Source organism: Peromyscus californicus, unplaced genomic scaffold (assembly GCF_007827085.1).
Source record: "Peromyscus californicus insignis strain IS unplaced genomic scaffold, ASM782708v3 Scaffold_7__1_contigs__length_154581171, whole genome shotgun sequence".
NCBI lineage: Eukaryota > Metazoa > Chordata > Mammalia > Rodentia > Cricetidae > Peromyscus > Peromyscus californicus.
This window is the reverse complement of record NW_026294595.1, coordinates 118,645,770-118,669,891: the sequence shown is the minus strand read 5'-3', so window position 1 is coordinate 118,669,891 and position 24,122 is coordinate 118,645,770. Positions and strand designations below refer to the sequence as shown.

The 24,122-nt window shown below is 47.6% G+C and overlaps 1 protein-coding gene and 1 pseudogene across 4 annotated transcripts in view; one reads left to right on the top strand and one right to left on the bottom strand.

Moving 5' to 3' along the window:
- Nucleotides 1-1,653: 1,653 nt before the first annotated feature.
- LOC128100991 (SNW domain-containing protein 1-like) lies at nt 1,654-3,588 on the bottom strand (annotated as a pseudogene).
- Nucleotides 3,589-21,166: 17,578 nt separating this feature from the next.
- Nucleotides 21,167-24,122, top strand: part of Rrbp1 (ribosome binding protein 1) — a 65,749-nt gene continuing 62,793 nt past the window's right edge. Inside the window, exon 1 of one of the 4 annotated variants that reach the window (XM_052726648.1) lies at nt 21,167-21,444. The gene's annotated coding sequence lies outside the window, so the exon portion shown is untranslated. The remainder of the gene's footprint in view (nt 21,445-24,122) is intronic. The other 3 variants (XM_052726647.1, XM_052726645.1, XM_052726646.1) reach the window with 3 other exon arrangements.

Genomic DNA, 24,122 nt, shown 5'->3' with positions numbered 1-24,122 from the left:
TTTTCTTCTTTTTCGATTTACCAAGATTCTCTCTTTTTTTTCTATGGTGTAATAAAGCACTCCCATTTTTAAACTGCAAGTTACTGGGGGCAAGCACTTAGAATGGTCTATAATACACTAGATTTTTAGTATGAGGAAATCTAGAGACTCTTTTCTTTGTGTATCTATCCCTATATATTCTCCAGTCCCTCAGTGTCCTTGATTAAAAACAAATACGTTATTTATTTATATCATTTACCATCTTTCTATATGCATTGTTTCTTTTATTTCTTCAGACAGAATCTTATGTGACCCACACTGGCCTCTAACTATGTAGGAGAGGCTGGCTTTGAACTCTTGACTCTTCTGCATGTATCCCTCAAGTGCTGGGATTACAGAAGTATCCCACCACACCCAGCTACACTATCTCTTTTTTAACTATAACATTTCATATGCTCGCCAAGGAATAGGATACTCTCTATCTTTATCACCTAATACTTCCCTGCCTAACCACCCTACCACCAGGCTGGGGACTACTGAGCTATAATTCCAGCCCAGGGACAAATCCTTGTTCTTTATATTCCCATCAGCCCTTAACATAGGGGGAAAAAACCCACATAAATACAAAGAAAACATTTCTAAGACAGCCCAGAGCCTCTAGGTCTGGGGTCCAGGCTGCTCATTGCACAGCCTCCAAGCCTGGATACAAACAGGCCCTCTTTTGGTAATGTGAGTGGTACCCTCCAGAGTTATACCAACAGTTCTTGACCAATGTCCTTGTCCCACTACATCCTAGCTTTGTGGTCTTGAAAAAAACTCTGTTAAGCTTATTTCTTTATCTTTTTAATGGGATTGTTGGGATTATTAAGTTGAAATAGTGTATGTTTGAAATCCTGTATAAATTATTAAACACACTATAGTAATAGATGAGTTATTCATATGCTAAATCTAGAGCTTGACTTCCTTTATTTTTTATTTTTATTTGTGTGCATGCATCTGTGTATACATGCCAACATATGTGACGGTGCCTTCGGAGTCCGGAAGAGGATATCAAATCCCATGGAGCTGGTCTAACAGGTTATTGGAAGCCTCTGGCATGGATGCTGGGAACCAAACTTGGGTCCTCTGGAAGAGCAGGGACCACTCTTAACTGCTGAGCTGTCTCTCCCGCCCCCAACTTTCTTTGTCTCTCTTTGACCCATTCCTTTTTTTTTCTAAATGTTTTTATTTGAAACAAGAGCTGCACTAAGTAAGACCTTAGTTTCCCCACTGCGAGGTCAAACAGCGAGACAGGGCAAATACGTTTGGTAGCATAGTGCCAGTATGCGGACATTTTCCTACTCACCATTTGGGGGTAATAAAGTTCTTACACAAAATATTAGTGTCTGGATTAGTAAGTGTCACACACAAGGAAGTAGTCTTCATTCTGTGTAGGGCAGTATTTCCTATAAGTGCCGCATGATGGGAGAAGCACAAACATAACCCATTCTTTAAAAAAACTAATCCAAAGTAGAATATTCAACCCCCCCCCCCCCATCTCCTGGAGTAAAAAGTGGTGCTGGGATCTGTCGCCCAGATGTGGTTTCTATCCTGATCATTTACAAAGGGTTTCCCAATGACTTGCATCATTAGGGTTGTTGAGTAAGAGTTCATTTGCTCTGAAGAGAGGCCTATCTACTCCTTCATCCGTTTCTTGCCTTCATGCTCATGTTCCTTAGGGCAGCTGCTATCAGAGGGTCTTTTAGAACCACCATGCTGTTTGGCTTCTTCCAAAAATTGGTCCAAACCAAAAGGATCTTCCTCAAACTGAACTGGTCCCTCTCGACCTCTCTGTCTGCCGTCTGAACCAGAAAACTCCTTATCAGGAACAAATCTGTTGGTCTTTATTCCTGGTCTCTAGGTCATCACCATACATATCCTTGTCCAGATTTTTACTCGGCCCATAGATACTTTGAGCCATATCTTTACCGCCTCTCCAGGCCTGATCATACACTTTATAAATTTCACCTTCTCCATCTGCAAATCCACTGTCCATACCCTTGGATTGGTCGAACAGCCTTTGGTCATACTGAACTTCATTGGAAGTTCGAGGATTGGGCACACCAAGAGCAATGACTTCACTGATATCTCAATTTTCATTTCTCTGTAGTTTTGACCTCTTATCAGGAACTTCCCGGGAAAGATTCCAGTCTTGCTGTCTCTCTTTCCGCCTGTCATGATGAATTTTATCCCTTTCACGTGCTTCTCCATCCCCCAAACATGGGTTTTGATCCCAGCTCTCCTCTCTCTGGCTTTCTGGGCCATTTCTCTAAGTTCCTCTTCATGTTTCTCCTTTTCTTTTTGAGCCATCTTTCTCTCCACTTGGGCTCGCATTTCCACAGCTTCCCGAGCCTTCCGATCAGCAATGTACAGAGCTTCAGCCAGTTTGGCAAAATTTTTGTTGATGTGTACGCTCTGAAGTCTTCTTCCATCAGCAGCCAGCCATTTATCCAGAGGAATTGTGTAACCCTTTGTGTTCTTCTGGTTGGAAATACGGGGGGGGGGGGACTTCCACTCTTGTTGTTCCTTTACAGTCATCTTCCGGGGGGGGGGGGTCTTCCACTCTTGTTGCTCCTTTACAGTCATCTTCCGGGGGGGGGGGACTTCCACTCTTGTTGCTCCTTTACAGTCATCTTCGGGGGGGGGGGGTCTTCCACTCTTGTTGCTCCTTTACAGTCATCTTCGGGGGGGGGGGTCTTCCACTCTTGTTGCTCCTTTACAGTCATCTTCCGGGGGGGGGGGGTCTTCCACTCTTGTTGTTCCTTTACAGTCATCTTCCGGGGGGGGGGTCTTCCACTCTTGTTGCTCCTTTACAGTCATCTTCCGGGGGGGGGGGTCTTCCACTCTTGTTGCTCCTTTACAGTCATCTTCCGACTAGGAGAATGCATTACAGGTGCAGGAGGAGATGGTGGTCCCCAGGGAATTTTCTTATTAATCTTGAATCTTGGCAGCTCCACTGGATCTTTCTGCATTTCTATCACCCGAATAACTCTCTGCTTAGCTCCAGAGTTGAATGCTACTCCTTGCTGAGATGGTGTGTAGAGAATATACTGAGCAGGAGCGAGCTTGTCAGCTGCACGAACTGGCATGGCTGCAGCAACCTTCTATGATACAGACTTCTCCAAGGCTACTCTTGTCTTCTCTGTTATCTCTTTAATAGCCTCTTCATCAGGCCTTTGCGGGTCTGGGTCATCTGCATTCATAACCTTTGGAATCAGGTCAGTATATTTGCTGTAAATGACCTCGTCTTTGGACTGCCTCTGTTGAGTAATTGCATCGTATTTAATTTTCCCTTCAGGATCCACCCGAAGGGCCAGAGCATTCGACATTTTTTTTCTTTCACCCCATATCCAGTGGAGGATACTGGGCCACGTGGATTTCTGGGAAAGCACCTCCATCTCCAAAATCTTCTAACAAGTGTGGAATCCAGCCTTTCTGGTATCCATATGGGGAAGGCTCCCTTCGAGAGGAGACCAGCGAGGTCTGCCACGATCTCTGAGATCTTGCTCTTTCTTCAGCTTCAAGTTGGTCCTGAGATAGCTGAGTAGGCGCAGGTAAAAAGCATAGCATAAGTCTTCAAAGTGTTGGCCCAACTCTGGCGTTGACACATATGTTGAAGTCTAATAGTTGAGATGACCCACCTATGGGCGAGGGGGGTCAATAAAGATTTGGTGTTCCGTTCCTGAAGGTAGGAAGAGTATGCATATACTCTTGAAGGAAAGTAGGGAGATGAGTCCAGTTTTTCACATGTGAGAGCTGATGAGGCTTCCATGCTCCAAACAAAAACACCAAAGCAGAATAAAAGCTCAAGTTTTAAAACAGAAACTTTGGATAGCAAATTCAGGAAAGGTTTGCAATAGTTTTGAGGCTGTGCGGCACATTTTTTTATTTGCTGTATATTTCAACTGCTCCTGATGCCATTATTGTAGGCTGTGAGGTCATGGTGCTCTCCTTATTGATGATTTATCATGGTTCTCTGGTGCAAGGTAGAGCTTCTCCAGCACACTGCTTTTCTTTTTCAAATGTCCTTCACAGATGCTTCCAATCTTTAATTTTAACTAAGTATTAGTTCACATTGAAGTGTAGTTAAAAAGGTTACAAGGTTTCTTTGAAAGGTTTCAGAGGTTCAGTCCATTATGATCATGAAGGGGAGCATGGCAGTGTGCAGGCCCATGTGGTGCTGGAGCTGAGAGTGCTATATCTTGCAGGCAACAGGAAGTCCACTGACTGTCACATTCTTACTCACTTCTTTTACCACGGTTTCACCAGCTTTCACTCAGTTCCCTGAAATTGTCGAGTATCTTCCAACCCCCAGGCCTTTGCACAAACCATGTCCTGCCTTATACTGTACCTGTTTCTTCAGATGGCTTAGGTTCCATCTCTCATGGCACTCGAGGCTTTACCCTTAAATAGCCTCTTCCCCCACTGCTTCTTTTTGTCACTTTAATCTGCTTTATTACCAGAGAGTTCTGCCATATCTGGGGGAGTATGTCTCGGTTCTGCAATAATAGAGACACTCCCATGAGTTACACCCAGGGATCGCCTCTGCATCACTGCTCTGGTGCTCTGGGCTGTGTTTAAGTAAAGTGAGTGTTGTCTGAACACGAGCAGTACAGTACTGAGCCCAGACCCCCACTTCCCGAAGCTACTAAGTACCTAATGGGCAGGTAGCATATTCGGTATAGATACGCAGGACGAAGAGGTGGTTCCTATGTGTGAGAATTCATCCTGCTGCTCAGATTGGCATGCACGTTAAAACTTACGTGTTGTTGAAATTTTTTTTTTTTTTTTTACTCTTTTTACTCTTTGCTCTTTGGGGGCCCACCACCCATCTCCCAAATAAATCATACGGAGACTTATTATTACTTATAAATGCCTGGCCTTAAGTTGGCTTATTTCTAGCCAGCTTTTCTTAACTTGAATTATCTCATCCACTTTTTGCCCCTGGGCTTTTACCTTTCTCTATTTCTGTGTATCTTTTCTTTTCTTCTTATTCCTTGTCTGGCTGTGTGGCTGTGTGACTGGCCCCTGGTTCCTCTTCTTCTCCTTTTCTTGCCCCTCCCTTTCTCATTCTTCTTCTAGTTATTCTCTCTGCCTGGTAGCCCCACCTAGCCCTCTCTCCTGCCTAGCTATTGGCCATTCAGCTCCTTATTAGACCGTTAGGTATTTTAGGCAGACAAAGTAACACAGCCTCACAGAGTTAAACAAATGCAACATAAAGGAATGCAACACATCTTTGCATCATTAAACGAATGTTCCACAGCATAAAGACATATAGCACATCTTAAATGAATATTCCACAACACTTATGGATTATTTATTTCTGAAAATTTTCATCACAAAGCTTTGGACCCCAAAGGTGACAGAGAGGAACCTGCAGGCCAGAGGCAGCCCCTGTTAGAGAAAGCCCTTGCTGCCTCAGTGCTGCTTCTCTTTGAGCAGAGGGCTCGTGTCTGGTAGGCTCACTGCTTCAGCCTGGAGCACAGCAGATGTTCAAAAGTCACACACCGAGCCGGACACGGTGGTGCGTGCTGCCAGCACTCGGGTGCATGATGCAGGAAGAGACTAAGTTTGAGGCCTGCGTGGGCTACATAGTGACCTGCTGCCTCAGCAAACAAACAAAAGTCATGCCCTGAATGAAGAAGCAAATTATTTACTGACGCTGGGCTGCACACTGTATGTATTCTGTTCTGTTTTCCAACTGCTCCTGCCTATGGAGACTCGGAGACAAGTACTACTTGTTTCCACCCATAGCTGAAGGAGTCTGCCTGAGATGTGTCTGTCGGCCTCAGGTCTAAATGTTTCCCATGCCAACAAGGCTCCGCATTGGCCAGCGAGCAGTGAGGACTGGGGAATAAGAAGGGCATTGTCCGAACTGCGGGGATGGCTGTGTTCTGAGAGGAGCTGGGGAAGTCCCTCCTGGGTGGACATCTCTGCCAGCCAGGTATGGAGCTAGAGGGCTCTGCCCTACCTGTGTCCTCAGACCTGTCAGATTGAGGACACTGCAAGGCCCTGATGTGGGCACAAGTCTTGTCAAAACCATAGTGGAGTTTCCTAAAACGCACCAAAGAACAATCTCATTCATTTTCACTTCTGAAGGAAAGCCAGCAAGCCCTTCTTCAGGAGCTGGTGTTTGCTTTGCTGAAGGAGTGCCAGGAAGCCCAGGTTTGTGGGTGGGTCATTCTAGAAAATGCCAGCTCACTGCCACGTGTGCTGCTCACAGTGACAGCCACCAACACTGTCTTAAGTGACTTGGGCAGAGCAGGAAGGCGCCTCCTCCAGTGACCACCCAGTAGATTTCCAGAACACTCTTTGTCCCTGCCTGTTCTCTCCTTTTCTGAATGCCCAGGTTCCTGGAGGGGCTGCCCTCAAACTCCTGCTTTTCCAACTGGAAGACAGTTTGGGTCAGTTCCCTAGGCCTTGACCGATGCAACCAGGTACATCATCAGAACACTTAAACAGTAGCTAATCTTTTAAAACATTGTGTATTTAGACAATGAGTCTTCATACAAAGAAAATAGTGTAGAAGGAAAAGACTAAAATGTCTCATCAGAAGGTTGGATCTCGTGTGTTTTTCTTTGTGTTCATGTGTATGTGTAGTTATGTATGTATATCAGTTTACTTATGTGCAAGTGTACACACACACATGTGCATATATGTGAAGGCCAGAAGTCAGCTTCAGGTGTCATTTTTTTTAGATGCCATCATTTTTTGAGACAGGTTTTCTCAATGGAACCTGAGGCTTCAAATTAATCTGGGCTGCATGGCCAGAGATCCCCAGGAACCCTCCTGTCTCTATCTTTTCAGCATTGGGATTGCAAGCATGTGCCTTCATGTCCAGCTTTTTTACCTGGGTGCTGGGGATCGAACCCATGTCCTTGTGCTTGCCAGAGAAGAACTCACTCCTTGAGCCGTCTCTCTGGCTCCCTTTTGTATTTTTCTTGGTAGGTTCTCCCGTACTGTCTGCACTCACACATATCAATTCTAAGTTATACAAATCGAAATAAAGTGGGCCAGGGAGATGGCTCAGTGGGCAAGGGAGCTTGCTGCACAGGTGTGAGGACCGGAGTGTCAACACCAGCCCTCAGGCAGAAAGTCAGACACAGCTTTGCATTCCTGCAACCCCAGCACCACGCAGGGTGGAGACAGGAGGCTTACTGGCCATCAGCTTAATGCCAGGCTCAGTGAGAGATCCTACCTCAAAGGAATAGCATGGAGAGTGACAAGCAGAATGCCTGATGTCCTCCTCTAGCCCCTACACACCTGCCCAGGTACAATATCACACCCATACATGTGTGTCCAGGAGCAGCATCACACCCACACATGTGTGTCCAGGTGCAACATCACACCCACACATGTGTGTCTAAGCACAGCATCATATCTATACTCACGTACATATAAAGTTGAAATAAAAGCTCAAGTTACAGTAGAATTTTCCATTTTAACAGTACTTGAAAGGACTTCCTGGATGTGTTTTGGAGAACCCAGAAATCACACGGGTGTTTGTGATGGTCAATAGTCATTGTTGACTGTATTTAGAGTCACCTGGGATTGAGGCACAGCTCTAGGCATGTCTGTGGGGGTGTTTCAGAGGTGACCGACTGAGAGGGGAAACCCATCTGGAATGTAGGTGGCACTATCCCAAGGCAGGAAAAATAAAAATGAAAAGGAGAAAGTAAGTTGAATGCCAGCATTCTCTCTTCCCCGTTTCCATCCACAGCTGAGATGTGAGCAACTGTGTTGAGCTCTACAGCCACATCGTGGGTCACTTGCCCCCACTGTGCCTTCTGATCCTCCCTCCTCAGCCTCTTCAGTACTAGAATCACAGGCATGCACCACGCCCAGCTTTCACATCCTCCTGAAAAGGATAACTTAATGACCCAAGTCCCCCCAACCCCAGCGTTCACCTTCACTTGCTATTGGAGATAATTGGGCAAAAAAAATATGTGAAAGGTATTGCATAGTAAGTCCCTGAAACTTTAGTATAAGTGAGTCTGTCATCTTCTCCCCTTCACTCAATACACCCATACAAAGATACACATCTGCAGACCTGCCCCCCACACCTCCCTCACCCCCGAGCACTAGGGGGATCATAAGGAAATGGCACAAGAAGGAGGAATGAAATCTGCCTATGTGAAAGCCACTTCACCAAGTTCTGCCCAGACCTGGAGTTCTCTCATGAGAGTGACCATCAACAGTATGAAAAAGAGGGCTGAGCCTGGTGGTGGGTGGCATATGCCTTTAATCCCAGCACCAGTGAGGCAGAGTGAGGCCAGCCTGGTCTACAGAGCGAGCTCCAGGACAGGAACCAAAACTACAAGGAGAAACCCTGTCTCAGAAAACAAACAAACAAAAAAATCACAATGCCGGGCAGTGGTGGCACATGCCTTTAATCCCAGCACTCGGGAGGCAGAGGCAGGCAGATCTCTGTGAGTTCGAGGCCAACCTGGTCTACAGAGTGAGATCCAAGACAGATACCAAAACAACACAGAGAAACCCTGTCTCGAAAACAAAAACAAAAACAAAAACAAACAAACAAACAAAAAGAGGGTCGCTCGCACTGCAGGCTAAACTCCCTCCCTTCCCAATCCGACTTCTCCAATTGCAATTGAAATGGGTTGTGGGAAGAGGCTGGTGCTGAGCTCGGATGGGGCTGCTGTATCAGCTGGTGGTAGGGTCTGTCAGCCTGACACTCAGATGGAGCTCGGTTGCCCTGCTGGGCCCTTTTAGAATTTATTTTACTTTTTTTTCCCCTTGCTTCTGGCTTAAGGATCATCTTCAAAACTCTCACTGATGATTAAAAAAAAAAAAGAACGAAAAAGCTGATTAGCAGAGTTTGAGGAGAGCCACGCAGTGATGAAGTGGGGAAGAGGGGTTGAGGAGCTGCAGGTTTTAAGTTTGGAAGGATGAACCTGAAAGAGGAGATGGAATAATAAGGTTTAAGTGCCAGCCACTTATTAATCAACCACTATCCACATCATGTTCCCCTAGCCAAGGCCCAGCATTGAGCAGAGGCCTTTGCTCTGCCATAAAGCCACAAAGAACAGGACTGGAAGAAATAGGCACACAGCCAGGACAGAGTGGTTTAAGATAGACATAAGAAAGGACTTCCTGGAGCTTAAAGTGGCTTATTGAGGAACTAAAATCACAGGGAATTCAGGAGGAAAAAAGAACAAGTCCAGCCTTTTAAGTATTAAGTATTACTGCTGAGAATACTGGTATGATTCTGCAGATCCTAGGAGATCATGGCTAAATAGCACAACTGGACAGGGTCTTTGATTCAGCTAAACTTTTTTGAGACAGGATCTCATTATGTAGCTCAGACTTGTCTCAAACTTGGGGTCCTTCCATCTCAACTTCCTAAATTCTGGAATTACAGGTATGTGCCATCACACTCAGCTTCAATTAAAACACCTTTGACAGCTTACCTCCTCCTCATTAGTATCCAAAGAATGGTCTGGAGCCTGAAAGAGATGGTAGAAATGAGAAAGGTTTCATTAGCTAACGAAGGGTCTATTATACCTGTTCCATTCTCCATTGGCAGATTCACGGAGTGGGTGGAGAGATGTACCTTGGAAACATGCTAGTTGGGAGTCTTCAAAGCTTACTTTGTCATTTGTAAGTGGGAAGGCCCAGACAAGCCATTGCACTTCCCTGAGACTGAGCTCCTTGTCTCTAAACTGAAGATAACAGTCAGGACACTTTGCTGTCATGACTGGTGAAAGATCATTTGCAAAGCATTTTAGAAACCGCCATGTACATGCTGATATGATTCACCTATTGTTTTGTTTTCTTCTGTTTACTTTGAGGACTTAGAGCCAGCCTTTGGACCATGTATTGCCATTTACAAAAGTCCTCTCAGCTCACTTCCAGTTCTACCCACACAACAAACCAAATATTCTGACCTAAGTTACCTTTCAATACCACTAACCACTACATGTGTTGGTAAACTGGTTCAACTTACTATCTACTTTATGTTGCCTTATCTTTCTTTAGAAACTATAGTCTAGAGATTTTTGCCTTCTGCGTATAATATTACTCTGGTTTTGAAGAGGACAGCTGCAGAATTTAAATTATCTAAGAGATCACGCAAGTTCTCTGCTCTAGATCTTGCAAGAGTACAGGAGGCATGTGCTGACTGGGGAATAGAAGGATTCTTATGTTTTGAAGCTTTTAAATTCTAAATTTAGGTATAAAAGGCCCTGATTTCATTCATTGTTTGTTAATTCATTCAAGAGCTGTTGGCGAGTTATGAAGCAGACCCTGCCAGTGTCCTGCCCACAGCTCCTGTGCCCATTATTACAAACACAGGCTACCTTCCTCCATTATTTTAAACAAGATGATTAACACAAGCAGGCAACTGCAAACATTTAAAATGCTACTCTGAAAATAGCCCCAGCCACTCCCCCCTCCCCAACACCTTCCCTCCCAGAAACTAAGTGCTTTCTTTGGTATGTGGTCTGGAAATACCAGTGAGTTAGTGCTGACTGGTACAGTTTTCAACCAGAGATGGACAGACATTGGAGAATAAGGACTTCCCTCCTGAGTTGGTGAGACATCTCAGCAAGTCAAGGTGCTTGGTGCAAAGCCTGAGGACTTGCAATTAATCCCAAGACTCACATGGTGGAGGAAATGACCGAATCTCAGAATGTCCTTTGACTTCCACACATGTGCACACATATGTGTGTGGGCATACATACTAAGTAAATTTAATTTAAATTAAAAAAACTTCACTCCTTGCATCTCAGTTTGCCTCCTCCTGAGGCACACCCCACACCCTCTCTGGGGCTCCTCCGTGGAATTCTGCCTTAGTGGTCCACAGTAGTTTCTCCGGTGCACTCTGTACTGGCTTCTCCCCGTCTCATGTCCCTGCTCTCCCACTGGATATTCCTGTTGTATACTTCTTGTATTTATGTCTTTCTCTAGGGTCTCTTTCTGGGGGAATCTGATCTGTGGCAGTTTCTTACCAGAATCAAGGTGTTGCCTGGGTCTGGGCAATGATGCATCGCATAGAGACACACTGACCTCAGTGGGTCTGGAAATGTCAACCCCCACATGCATGATATTTCATTTTTCCTGTTTTCTATATAGATTTTTTTTTGAGATAGGGTTTCATTCTGTAGTCCATGATATCGTGGAATTCACCATGTATTCCAGGCTAGCTTTAAATTTACAGCAATCATCCTGTCTCAGCCTACTGACTACTGGAATTACAGGAATAAACATCACGCTTTGCTTCATTATTTTTCTTTATTATATTTTCAGGGGAGGATTAAGGTAGTGTCTCACTATGTCCCCTAGATGGTTACAAAGTCACAATCCCCCTACCTAAGCCTCCTGAGGCTGAGATTGTAGGTGTATGCTACTGCGCCTGACTTAGTATTTCATTTTTTTAATATTTTAAAATCCTGCCACATTCACCACACACACACACACACACACACACACACACACACACACACACACACACACACACACACTCTCACCCAACCCCCCCCCCCCCCCACACACACACTCTGTAGTCAGAAGTTTTCCTGTGTCCTGCTTGGCCTGTGGTCAGGACAAATCTCTCCCATTCGAGTCCTGAAACTACTTAGTCCCAAGTAAATTCAAGAGGCTTATATTATTTACAAACTGGATAGCCTATGGCTCAAGCTTCTTGCTAGCTAGCTCTTATAACTTAACCCATTTCTGTTTATCTAAAGTTGCCACATGGCTTCATGGCTTACCGGTACTTTCACACCTGGCTTCTCCTGACGGAGGATCACAGCGTCTCCTCCGCCTCCCCTCTTCTTTCCTCCCTCTCCAGTTGGAATGTCCCGCCTAACCTTACTCTGCCTCACCATTGGCCAAACAGCTTTATTTATCAACCAATCAGAGCAACACATATTCACAGCATACAGAAAGACATCCCACAGCACCATATAATCACATACATTCACACACACACACACACACACTTGCACTCATACTCACACATACACACACTCACTCACTCACTCATACATTTACACATTCACACGCACATCCTACTCTGGTCTGGATGACTACTATGCTCAGTTGCTTAGTGACGTAATGGAATTAGTTCACTTGTGAGAGCTGACTGCTACATTTGGAAGAATTTTTTGAGGCATTTATTAAACACAAACATCATTAAAAATTTAATCATCTAAAATTTGCTATGTGGTAGACTTTAAAAACAAAGATAATAAGTACTAAAGATCATTGTTTTACTCATGTCTACATAGTCTAGATAGTTTACAGTGGCATATGACTACAGAATTCTCCCTATCTTTGACTTGAACACAATGGGATCTGAAGCAAGTATTTACACCACAGGAATTGGCAAATGCTGTAAACAAGGGAGGCCTCACCTATGAAAGCCAATGGTTAAATATTTACCAACACAACATCAACAATACCTTGCCTGGAATCTTGCTCCAGCTCCCTGTGTTTCCTATCCTCTGTTATACCATACAATCTATTCTGCCTATTGCAGCATTTATAATGTGACCATTTATAATGCAGGTCAGATTGCCTTCCCTTGGGTAAAGCTCCCCTGGGTCCTTCATCCCATCATACCGCTAGGCATCTCCTCTATACCTATCTGCCCTGTTTTCCCTTCTTCCCTAAGCTTTGGCCAAGTGGCCAGCCTTCCTTCTGTTCCCTGAACCGCTGGTTGAGCTTCCCTCTGCCCCAGGGTTTCTGTACCTCTTCTTCTTCATTCTGAGACAAGATCTATGTTTTATGCAGTCTCAACCAAACCCCTCACCCTGCCACAGAGTCTTCCTCTGATAATCTTTACACCCATGGCACTCCGATTTCCAAATCCTCACCCTTCTCTGTCCCAGGAGCCTGTTGTCTTTCCTTGTGACTCATTGTTCCACTTGGACTCACCTTGCGTGTTCACGGCCTGACTTCTCTATGGTCCCTCTCCCTACCGCACTGTGCCGATGCTCATGGAAGAGAGCCCTTTACCTTATTCAAGGCTGTGTCCCCAGAACCCAGAGAGTGATGGATACACAGCGGTACTCATGGGCTACATCTGTGGCGTGAAGGAATGCTCGTGGCTTCTCTGTTTATTCCTCAGCCCTCCCCAGTCTGGAGCTTGCTTCACCAGTCACTCTCCTCACTGGAACTGTTTCCCCAAGTCCCCTGTGACTGCTGAGTTCCTCCAATTACTGCCTATCCCAGTCTCTCTTCTGTTGGGCTTCCGGGTTACACTGAACACTGATCATTCCTCCCCACCCCTTGAAACCTCCAGCTCTGTAAGTCCACCCTCTCCAGACTTAACAGTTCCCCTTACTGTTATGGAATATTTGTTTACACTGTGAAGACATGTCTTTACCAAGGCGCCTTCTGATTGGTTTTATAAAGAGCTGAATGGCCGATAGCTAGGCAGGAAGAGATTAGGTAGGACTTCCGAGGACAGAGAGGACTCTGGAAAGAGGAAAAGGTGGAGTCGCTAGCCAGACTTGGAGGAAGTAGGATTGGGAGTTTGAGCCTTGTGGAAGAACATTGATTAAAAATTATGGGTTGAGGCCGGGCGGTGGTGGCGCACGCCTTTAATCCCAGCACTCTGGAGGCAGAGGCAGGCGGATCTCTGTGAGTTCGAGGCCAGTCTGGTCTTCAGCGCGAGATCCAGGAAAGGCGCAAAGCTACACAGAGAAACCCTGTCTCGAAAAACCAAAAAAAAAAAAAAAAAAAAAAAAAAAAAATTATGGGTTGATTTAACTTAAAAGAACTAGTTAGGAACAAGTCTAAACTAAGACTGAGCTTTTATCATTAATAATAAGTCTCTGTGAGCTGATGGCCTGAAGAAAAGTATGACTACACCCTACCACTTCTTGGACTCAGCTGTGCATCATGTCTGTAGTGCCAACCATTCATCTCGGCCTGTACTTCCCTTCTCCTTGGATCCAGGCTCACTTACGTGACATGATTTGGCCAAAAGAATGAGGTAGAAGCAACAGAGTTTTGAGCTTCATCTCCAGGAGACCTTGTGTTTTTCCGCTTGTTTTCTTTCGCTTACATCATTAACACAATGGCAATGTTTCCTGGGCCTCAATGACTGATCCTTGGAAGAGGGAGTGAGCCAAGAGCTTCAGAGTAAACCCCTAGTACGTACACTCTAGTCAAGCTCAGGTTAGAGTGTGGCCAGACCACTCAGAGACCTGTGAACAAGCCAACCAACCTCAGCCAGGCCTTAGCTAACCTACAGAAGCCAAAACTATATAATGTAAAATCAGACTTGTTTTAAGCCTTTGGTTTTCGGAGTGTTTTGTTATGTGGCAAGAGCTGACTGATACATTCTTTTGTGGGATTTTTGCTCTTTGTTCAGGACTTGGACACTGGGTTTCTCCTGTCCCCAAGTACCCACAGTTCTGTACTCTGTGTATGGTCATTGCTGTCCTTCTCAAGGTCATTGACTCTTCATTTGCATGTTTAGGCTCCCAAACTCTGTCATGGACCCTGAACTTCAGCACCACAGAAACAATAGTTCAGTGACAGACATTGGTGCATATCCAATATGGTCCCGTAAGATTGTATGACCTAATGATGTTGTAGCTGTCTAAGTTTGTGCGGTACATTTTAAGCTCTTTGTGGGATAACATCATCTAATGTTGTATGTCTCAGGATGTGTGCTGGAGAGTAAGTGAGGTACTACCTGCTCTATCTCGTTCAGGACTTCCTTCAGATGCCTGTAATTTCACACGATGTGTGTGTCAAGTGTGTTTCCCTCAGTTCCCTTCTCCAGCTAAGTATCCTGTCTCAGAAGTGACACCACCATGGCCTGTCACTCAGGCTAGAAACCCCAGCTCACAGGGGACTCCTGTCTCTCTCTGACCTGGGTTACCCAGCTCATTTGCATCCCTTCTAAACACACTCTTACCTGCCCATCCTGCCCCTTTCAAGTTCTCACATTACTTCTTAGTTGAATTGTTGTGAGGAGTTGTCTCCCAACCCATTGGGTCTCCAACCTCGCTGGGTCTCAGTTACTCTAAGAGCATGATGAAGGAATGATCCTAGATGTCATGGTCACAAACCCTTTGTTGAGTTAGCTCTAACCATCTCTTTATATTAATAAAAGTTCTTATTAATAAAATCAAACCCGAGGCCAGTTATTGGGGTAAATGCTGGAAGGTCAGAGTACCAGAACAAGCCACAGCTATCTCACCTTGCCAATTCCTCAGCTGGTCCTGTTTCCTCAGACTGGAAGCTTCTGTGTCCTCATCCCAATGGTTCTCAGCTGAACTGCTGCTAGAAGCCTGAATGCTTAACCAGCCAAAATGCTTAACCAGGCCAAATGCTCAACCAGCCAAATGCTTCTAGTTTCTGGTCCTCAATGCCTTATAAACCTTTCTGCTTTCTACCACCACTCCCTGGGATTAAAGGCTGCTTTCTGGGATTAAAGGCGTGAGTCACCATGCCTGGCTGTTTCCAATGCGGCCTTGAACTCACAGAGATCCAGAGGGATTTCTGTCTCTGGAATGCTAGGATTAAAGGCATGTGCTACCACTGCCTAACCTCTATGTTTAATATTGTGGCTTTTCTGTGCTCTGACCCCAGATAAGTTTATTAGGATACACAATATTTTGGGGAACACAATACCACCACACCAGTCACTCCTCTTCTGATTGGCCTTGGGACAGTCGGCAGGTTGCTCACCCTCTCAGAGCCTCAGTTTCCTCGTCTTTGAAGTGGAGATAGTTACAGAACCTCCCTTATGGGCCCATTCTGAAGGTTAGATAACTATACACATCTGCAGGGTGTTTAAAACAATGCCTGGCTCATGATAAGCCCTAAAAATGCTATATATTTTACCCTGACTTTTCTTGAATTTTAAAAAAGATTTATTTATTTTCTGTGTATGAGTGTTTTGCCCAGTGTGTATGGATGCGCACATGTGCATGCCTGGTGTCTGCAGAGGACAGGAGAAGCTGCTGGGTCCCCTGGGACTGGAATTACACATGGTTGTGAGCCACCTGTGGGTGCTGGGAACCGAACTCAGGTCCTTTGCAAGAGCAACAAGTGCTCTTAACCTCTGAGTCGTCTCTCCAGTGTGTGTGTGTGTGTGTGTGTGTGTGTGTGTGTGTGTGTGTGTGTGTGTGTGTGTGAAATTTCATTTGTAATTCTTCTAATTGTTGACAAAGCAAAACCACCTTTAAAACTGTACTGTATCTTTATCTTTCTGCCTACTTTTTAAAAATAATACCCACAGTTTAGTAATTGAAATCAAAGCATTATCATGATTAATAGACTATGCTTGGTAATTAATCTTACATGTTTTATTTTTCCCTAATAAGAATGCTTCAGTTGCTTTAAATATGCAACTAAAACCTAATGTGTCTCTTTTTTGGAGTCTGGTTGACTTAAGTATATTTGCTTACAAACCAAGTTTCAGCCTTTTGAAGAGTGTAGCATTTGATGAATTTTACTTCAGCCATGTAACCATCGTTCTATCAAGACATGGAACGCGTGCATCACTCCCGTTCTCCTGTGATCAGCTTTGGAGACAGTTTCTCCCTCCCTTTTCTCTCCCTGGTCAGTCTTGCCAGATCTCTGCCCTGGGCATCCCAGTCTCTCATCACCTAGCTTTTGACCATATTGTTTTTTTGCCAGCTGCATACCTTTTGGCCTGGGTACCTTCGACACTTCCTTCAAGCTTCTGCTCACCTCTTCTCTGTGTCTGGGTTAACTCCCTGTCTGGAGTCTCCTGACTCCCCTAGGCCTTTCTGATGATACTACCCACTTTGCGTTGAAATTTCCTATCCACACCTGAATGCTACATGTGTGGACAGCAGGACCTGTTTCCTAGGCTTAAGCCTGGAGTCTGCCACTGAGCAGATAGCACCCAGAGGCTGGACAGTGACATGGGATTGTCCTCATAAGGCCGGGGAATATGTAATTTAGCTGACTGGGGCCCATGTTGGAAGTCCTTAGCCCCAGAGTGCCTGTCACCCCCTCAAAGGCATCTTCTAGCCATTGATTCTGGAGGTGACTCTTTCTCCAGCTACTCCTTGCGAGAGTTGAAGAGGCCAAGCCTGGCAAAGGGGAGCTGGGGATGGGAGTCTGCATAGCACAGCTAGAGGGTGACAGAGGATGAAGGCGCAGGGGCAGAAGGAAGGGAGAGCTCACACCGTGCCACACTATTCATCCTGAAATGAATATTGTGAGAGAGTGAACCAAATGTTGAAACAGGGAAAGGAACAGATAGAGAGCCCTTTTTGTAAACACTTCTCACTTCTAGGGACTCTGGGATCCTATTGCCCAATGGATAATATTTACAGAACCTACATTTGCCAGGCCCTCCTCTCTGCAGGCCCTGGGCCAGGGCCAGGTCCCCAGGTAGCAGGTATAATAGGGGCCCCTGCCACACCCTCTGGCACTCACAAGTCCACCAAGGGCTTCCGTGCTTTTTCTACTGATGGAGGTGTGGGGTGAGTTAATTCTCCCCCTGCTGCAGAACCTTCTAGCCAACAAGTACTAAAACGGGTAATGAATGACCATGTCTGCATCCCTCTTGAGGAGGCTCTCTGGGGTGTGTTCTGTAGGGTTGTTCTGCATCCCCAGGGACACAAGCCGTGGCTGTTCCCACACCACAGCAGCTGCTTGCTTGATACCGTGCTTCCTCCTGTTGGTTCTTTCCCTTTCCAGTTCTCCATCAGTGATTCCCAGCTCGTCTCCCAAACGGATTTCCATTGGCCCTTCCACCCACAGCTCTCTAGCCACAGGTTTAACCCACAGAGGATTAAAACTATTTGGAAAACACTTGTCTGTATGGAGCACATGCAGATTTTTCTCCCTTGTCATGACTCTCTAAACAATACAGATTCACAACGCTTTATGTAGCATGCCTGGCCATCAGGCATCCAGAGAGGATTTAAAGCAACTGGGAAGGTATGCAGAGGCTATATGCAAATCCTTTTGTATGAGACTCGCTCATCCCCAGACACTGCAACCTGGTAAAGGGGGTCCTGGAACTAATCTCCATCAGATGTTGAAGAACTACATTTAAACCAATACCTCCTGCCGGGGTCTGCGTCTGGGAAAATATAAAGACACGCAGTGAAGAAGATAAAGGGCAACCTGCCATGGACAAGTCTTTGGGCCCTTGGTGGATCTGTTTATCCCTTTGGGCTGCATGCTCAGCCTTTAGTTGCCCCAGGCACTAGCAAACACTAGTGAATGAATTCGTGAATGAATGTGCTTACTTACCCCCAGAAGAGAGAGTGACTGTCTTTAAGTCCATTGCTCAGAGAGGTAAATGCCTTGCCCATCGTCCAGCCAGACTAGTTGGTAGCAACTGCTGGCCAGAAACTAGAATCCTTGAATTTCATTTCAAGTGAGTCTCGGTGCTGGAAAATGATTGAGTGTGGAAAGGTAATCCATGTTAATTCCTGCTGATTAATCATTAATTTGCTAAGGAACTGCTGAGATTAAAACTAGAAATGAACGCTTTAGTTTCAGCCTAACCCCTGTGTATTCTCTCCCTAAAGCTTTACTTTTTACCAACAGCTTTTGGACAGTAGCAATGACCAACAGCTTTTGGACAGTATCGATGACCAACAGCTTTTGGACAGTATCGATGACCAACAGCTGTGCTAGTGGAGGAACTGAGGCAGGGACTCTCCAGACACAGAGGCTGGGGCTGTCACAGTCCTTTTGGTCTCTTAGGAAACTACGTTTTAGAGGCTGGGGAGATGGCTCAGCGGTAAAGTGCTCGCTGTGAAAGCATGAAGGGCCTGAGTTCAATTCCCGGAATGAATTCGAAAAATGCAGGCGCCACCTGTAATCCAAGCACTGTGGAGATGGAGGACTTTCTGGTCGGCCAGTCTAGCCAGAGCAGCGAACTCAGGGTCAGACACAGTGTCTCAAAGAATGAGGTCCAGAGCAATAGAGGAAAATGTCTGACTGATATCAAACTCTGGCCTCTGTGCTTACACACACACACACACACACACACACACACACACACACACACACACACACACACACGAGAGAGAGAGAGAGAGAGAGAGAGAGAGAGAGAGAGAGAGAGAGAGAGAGAGAGAACTTCATTTCAAAGAGGCTGGCACTGGATGCTCTTTCAGAGGACCTGGGTCTTTTCCCAGCACCTACATGGCAGCTCACAACTGTCTGTAACTTCAGTTCCAGGGGATCTGATACCTTCACACCAAAGCACATAAAATAAAATCAAATAAATTAGAAAAAAAAAGAAAAAGAGGCTGGTCTTGGTGTAGGCTCAAAGGGATAATTTTTTGTTGTTGTTGTTGTTTTTTGAGATAGGGTTTCTCTGTGTAGCTTTGGAGCCTAGCCTGGAACTCACTCTGTAGACCAGGCTGGTCTCGAACTCACAGAGATCCACTTTCCTCTGTCTCCTGAGTGCTGGGACTAAAGGCATGCACCACCACTGCCTGGTTCAAAGGGATAATTTTTTTTTTTTTTCAAGACAGGGTTTCTCTGTGTAGCTTTGCGCCTTTCCTGGAACTCACTTGGTAGCCCAGGCTGGCCTCGAACTCACAGAGATCCGCCTGGCTCTGCCTCCCGAGTGCTGGGACTAAAGGCATGCACCACCACTGCCTGGTTCAAAGGGATAATTTTTTTTTTTTTTTTTCAAGACAGGGTTTCTCTGTGTAGCTTTGCGCCTTTCCTGGAACTCACTTGGTAGCCCAGGCTGGCCTCGAACTCACAGAGATCCGCCTGGCTCTGCCTCCCGAGTGCTGGGATTAAAGGCGTGCGCCACCACCGCCCGGCGCTCAAAGGGATAATTTTAAGAGATACTGTTAAAATGGTTATAGCCCAAATTTAAGCTGGCAAGGTGGTTCCTGCCTTTAATCCCAGCACTCAGAAGGCAGAAGTAGGTAGATTTCTGTGAGTTCAAGGCCAGCCTGTTATACATAACAATTTATAGGACAGCTACATAGTGAGACTCTTACAAAACAAACAAAAACAAAAAGCACCAAAACTTAAATTTATTTCAATTTAAGTGGGCATTGGGCTGGTGAGACAGCTCAGGGTAAAAGTGTTTGCTATGCAAGTCTGACTACCCGAGTCTGATCCCTGGAATCCACTGCGGATGGGGAGAACCACCTCTTTTGAGTGGGTGCATATGCATATGGTGGCATATGCATCCCTCCTCTAAATAGGTTTTGCTTTTGTATTTTTTTTTTTAAGAGAGAGTGTGTTGGAGCTAATATTTGGAATACCACTGGATCAATTTCCTGGATTGCCAGCAGATTTTCTCTCATGGTCCCCATCACTTGGAATGAAATGTCACAGGATGTATGCAACTCTTTTTTTTTTTTTTTTTTTCCGAGACAGGGTTTCTCTGTGTAGTTTTGGTGCCTATCCTGGAACTCGCTCTGTAGACCAGGCTGGCCTTGAAAGCACAGAGACCCACCTGGCTCTGCCTTCAGAATGCGGGGATTAAAGGCCCGCCGACCGGCTGTATGTAACTCTTGCTGTGTGATTTGTACAAGATCTTCCCTAACAAAATGACACGCAGTCCACCGCAATTTCCTTTGTTCTTTCCGGATCTTCCACCTCAGTTCTTTCATTTATTCAAGAAAATCCCATCTAGAAAAGAGTGTTTGCAGATAAAGCCCTTTCCTCCCTGCTCTCACCCTTGGAGAACTTGTCTTTAGATCCAGGGGCTGGTGCTTTGTGTCAAGTTACTTGGGTTTAAATAAAGCATTTCCCCTGTTATTCACGGGTTGTGCAATCCTCAGGGTTACACCCATCGCCACTCAAGCCCGGCAGTGTCGGGAAGAGCAGCCTGCGGCCATGGGGATTCGAACCACAATCCATCTGCCTAGGCGGAGCCGACGCGGAAAAAGCGGTGGCGTGGAGAGCCGCGGCCCAGAGTAGGCGGGGCCGGCAGACGACCTCCCTAGATGGGCGGGGCGTTAGAGACCCGCCCCCGCGCAGAGCCGAGAGCTGCGCTGCGCGGCTCCGCCCCTCTTCGACCCCGCCCCCCGCGGCTCCCCGCAGCTCCTCCCTTCTCCCATTGGCTGAGACGTAGACCCTCCTTTTTACCCAATGGCCGCCGCCGCGGAGCGGCAGTCCGCGGTCTGATTGGACAGCTGCCAGTAGAGTGGCGGCTAGTGGACCAATGGGAAGAGGCAGCTCGATGAATGGCTGGTCCGGGTGGGGAAGGCAGGAGGCGGCGATCCCGGCGGAGGGGGCCGTTCGCCAGCTCCGAGGCAGAAAGTGCCACGACTCCACACGCGCGCACGCAGCCAGCGAGCGGCCGGAGCGGACGGCGGACGGGGCGGACGGCACCGGGGTCGCGGTGTGTGCAGCTGCTCAGGGGCGGCTTCTCGGAGGAGGCTCGGCCGGCTCCTCTCTCGCGGTTCCGCGGCGGCGGCGGCGGCGGCGGCTGCTCTTGCCCTCTCGCTCTCCCTCTCGCGTCTCCCGCTGCAGGTAAGAAACTTGGCCGGGCCCTGCAGCGGCGGCGGCGGTGGAGGCGCGCGGGCTGGGCCGTCGGTGCGCCGGGCCGGTCGCGCCGCGCCGCGAGTGACACGTCTCCTCGGCGGCCCCTCCCCCGGCGGCGCCGGCCCGCCCGCCCTGGCGGTGGCCGCGGCCCCTCGGGTGGGACGGAGCTGCGTGTGCCAGGCCGAGCCCGTGCAGAGGCGTCGGCCGAGCGCGCCCCTCGGGGTGGACCCCCTGGCCGGTCGGCCGGCCAGGAGCTGCGGCGGCCCCGCGGTGCGACGTGGCGACCCCTCCCTCCTGGCCCGGCCGTCGGGCCGGCCCGCGCGCTCCGAAGTTGGGCTAAGAAAGTTGGCGGCGGGGCGGGGCGGCACACAGCTGGCGGAGGAAGGGGTTAAGTTTCGGGAAGCCACCGGATGACGTTGCCGGGCCGGAGTCCGGGCCGGAGGGGGTGGGGTGGGGGGGCGGAAGGCGGTGGGCAGGCCTGGGACGAGGGCTGAGACTGGATGGGCGACGCGGGACCCAGAGCCCGGGGCTGCGGGCCGCGGCCACCGGACACGTCGGCGGCCCCGACGGGGCGGGCGGGGGCCACGGGGTTCGCCGCGGGTGCAGTCCGGGACTGGCCTTAGCAACTTCCCGGAGTGCGGGATGAGGCTCCCTGCTCCCCCTGGCGGCGGGGCCGCAGCACCGTTTCCCGGCGGGGCCGCGCGGAGCCCGGGCGCGAGGGTGCCAGACCCGGCCAGAGTTGGGGCCACCCTGGGTCCTGCCTGGCCTCTCCCTCCCGCGGCCAAGATGAATGGATCGGTGGTGCCAGGCCCGGGCGGAAGCAGACACCTCCGGCCCGGCCGGCCAAGCACGCTGGCACTGGGCCCGTCGTCTGTCCCGGCCCGCCAGGCTTCCCGGCTGTGCCCAGGGCAGGGAGGCCAGCCGGCCCGCGCTTCCAGCGGTACGGGATGCTTCAGGGGCTTCTTCCCGTACTGTAAGCCACCAGCTGTAGTTCTGTTAGTGTCACTCTTCGTGGACGGTAACCAAGTGGTTTCGCTCAAAGGTTTACCATTTCCCCATCTGAAAAAAAACAGGGTTCCTACTTGTCTGAGAGACAGCGGTGGAGACCTAGCACATGTAGGGAGTAGCCAACTAGTATTGATTGTTCTTGTGGGATGTGTGTTTAGGGACGTGGGAGAACCAGAGAACAAGGTGTAGCCTGGCTCACACTGTGGACCATGCAGGGCTGCAGAAGTCACACACCTGGATTCCACCCCCTTGAACACCTGAGGCTGATGTCTCCTGACCTTTGAACCTAGGTTTCCTTATCTCTAGCCTGGAGATAGTACCACCCACTCAACACTGGGGTCGGGGAACCGGGCAGGAAGTGTGGGAGCTTGTGTAAAAAAGAGAGCAGTTTGGCAATAGCTCTTGAGGTCAGAGTTCAGGACTGGGAAACACCAAGGAAATGAAACTTTGGAGGATCCTGGAGCCTCCCACATCTGTATTTGCTAAGCTAGTCGTTCATTTGCTTAACGCCTTCTGGTGGGGGTGGCGGTCCCGGGTGGAATTTTGAGTAGAGCCTCACATTGTAGGCCGAAGAACTACAATGTGGACATAACCCTTTACAATCGAGTATTCTCCCACTATTCACAGCACTTCCTTACATTTTTCCCAACTCTCTTGCTTGTCTTAACTTCCTGCTCCTGGAGAAATTTCAGTGATCCAGGCACTGGGCTGCCTGACTGATAGCTGTCTTAATGTGTTAATGAACTTTGCAAGGTCAGCCCACTTTGGTCTGCCAGCTTGTTTCTCTTGAGGAGAGAAGCAGCTTCCTGTTCTGAGGGCCTGAGATGCCACTTCCCTTCTTTTAAGTGCAGGAGAGGTCAGGGCAGACCTTAGGAAGTTTTCCGTTTAGAGGCCAGGGCAAGCTTGGATTGCCCGGCTCCTGGACTAGTTGAGGCCTAGAGAAGGCCAAGATTGGGGGATGAAGGCAAGAAGGGATCTTGAGGTTTGGAAGCAGCAGGTTTATGTGAAGTTGTGGCATGTTATAACAGAACTCTTCAATTTCATATTTAGGACTTGAACTCTGACCATCTACTTGTTCTAAGGAGTTAGAGTGGTATTATAATGTATGGATGTTTTTTCTTGGTGGGAAACATTTTTCTTTCTTCCCCTTCCCTCCTCATTTCTTCCCTTTCCTCTTCTCCTTCCTGCTATCCTTCCCCCTCCCTTCTTTCCTTCCTTCCTTTTTGCAGTTTTCAGGACAGAGTCTTAGTCCTGACTGCCATCTATGTAGCTTAGACTGACCTTGAACTCCTGCTCCTCTTGCCTCTACCTCCCAAATGCAGAGATTATAGGTGCGCACCCCAACACCCAGCTTGATGGGAGAGTTTTAAATAAATCCTGAATCGAGTCACATTTGAGCAATTATGCTCTTTGCTGAAATGAGCCTTAACTCTACATGCTACAATAATTATATAGCACCAAACTCAGTTGAAATGGTTGCATGCAAATGATTTAATTGGAATATTGGATTATTGTGTAGCAGGGATACCTTTTAAAAAAAAGCACAGGAGCCCAGCTCCTTACTTGGCTTTTTATCCCCAAGGCTGTAACTAATAGACACATGACAAAGGGATCGAGCCAACAGTACTTGTGATTTTCCTTGCCCAAATCTTGTTTCC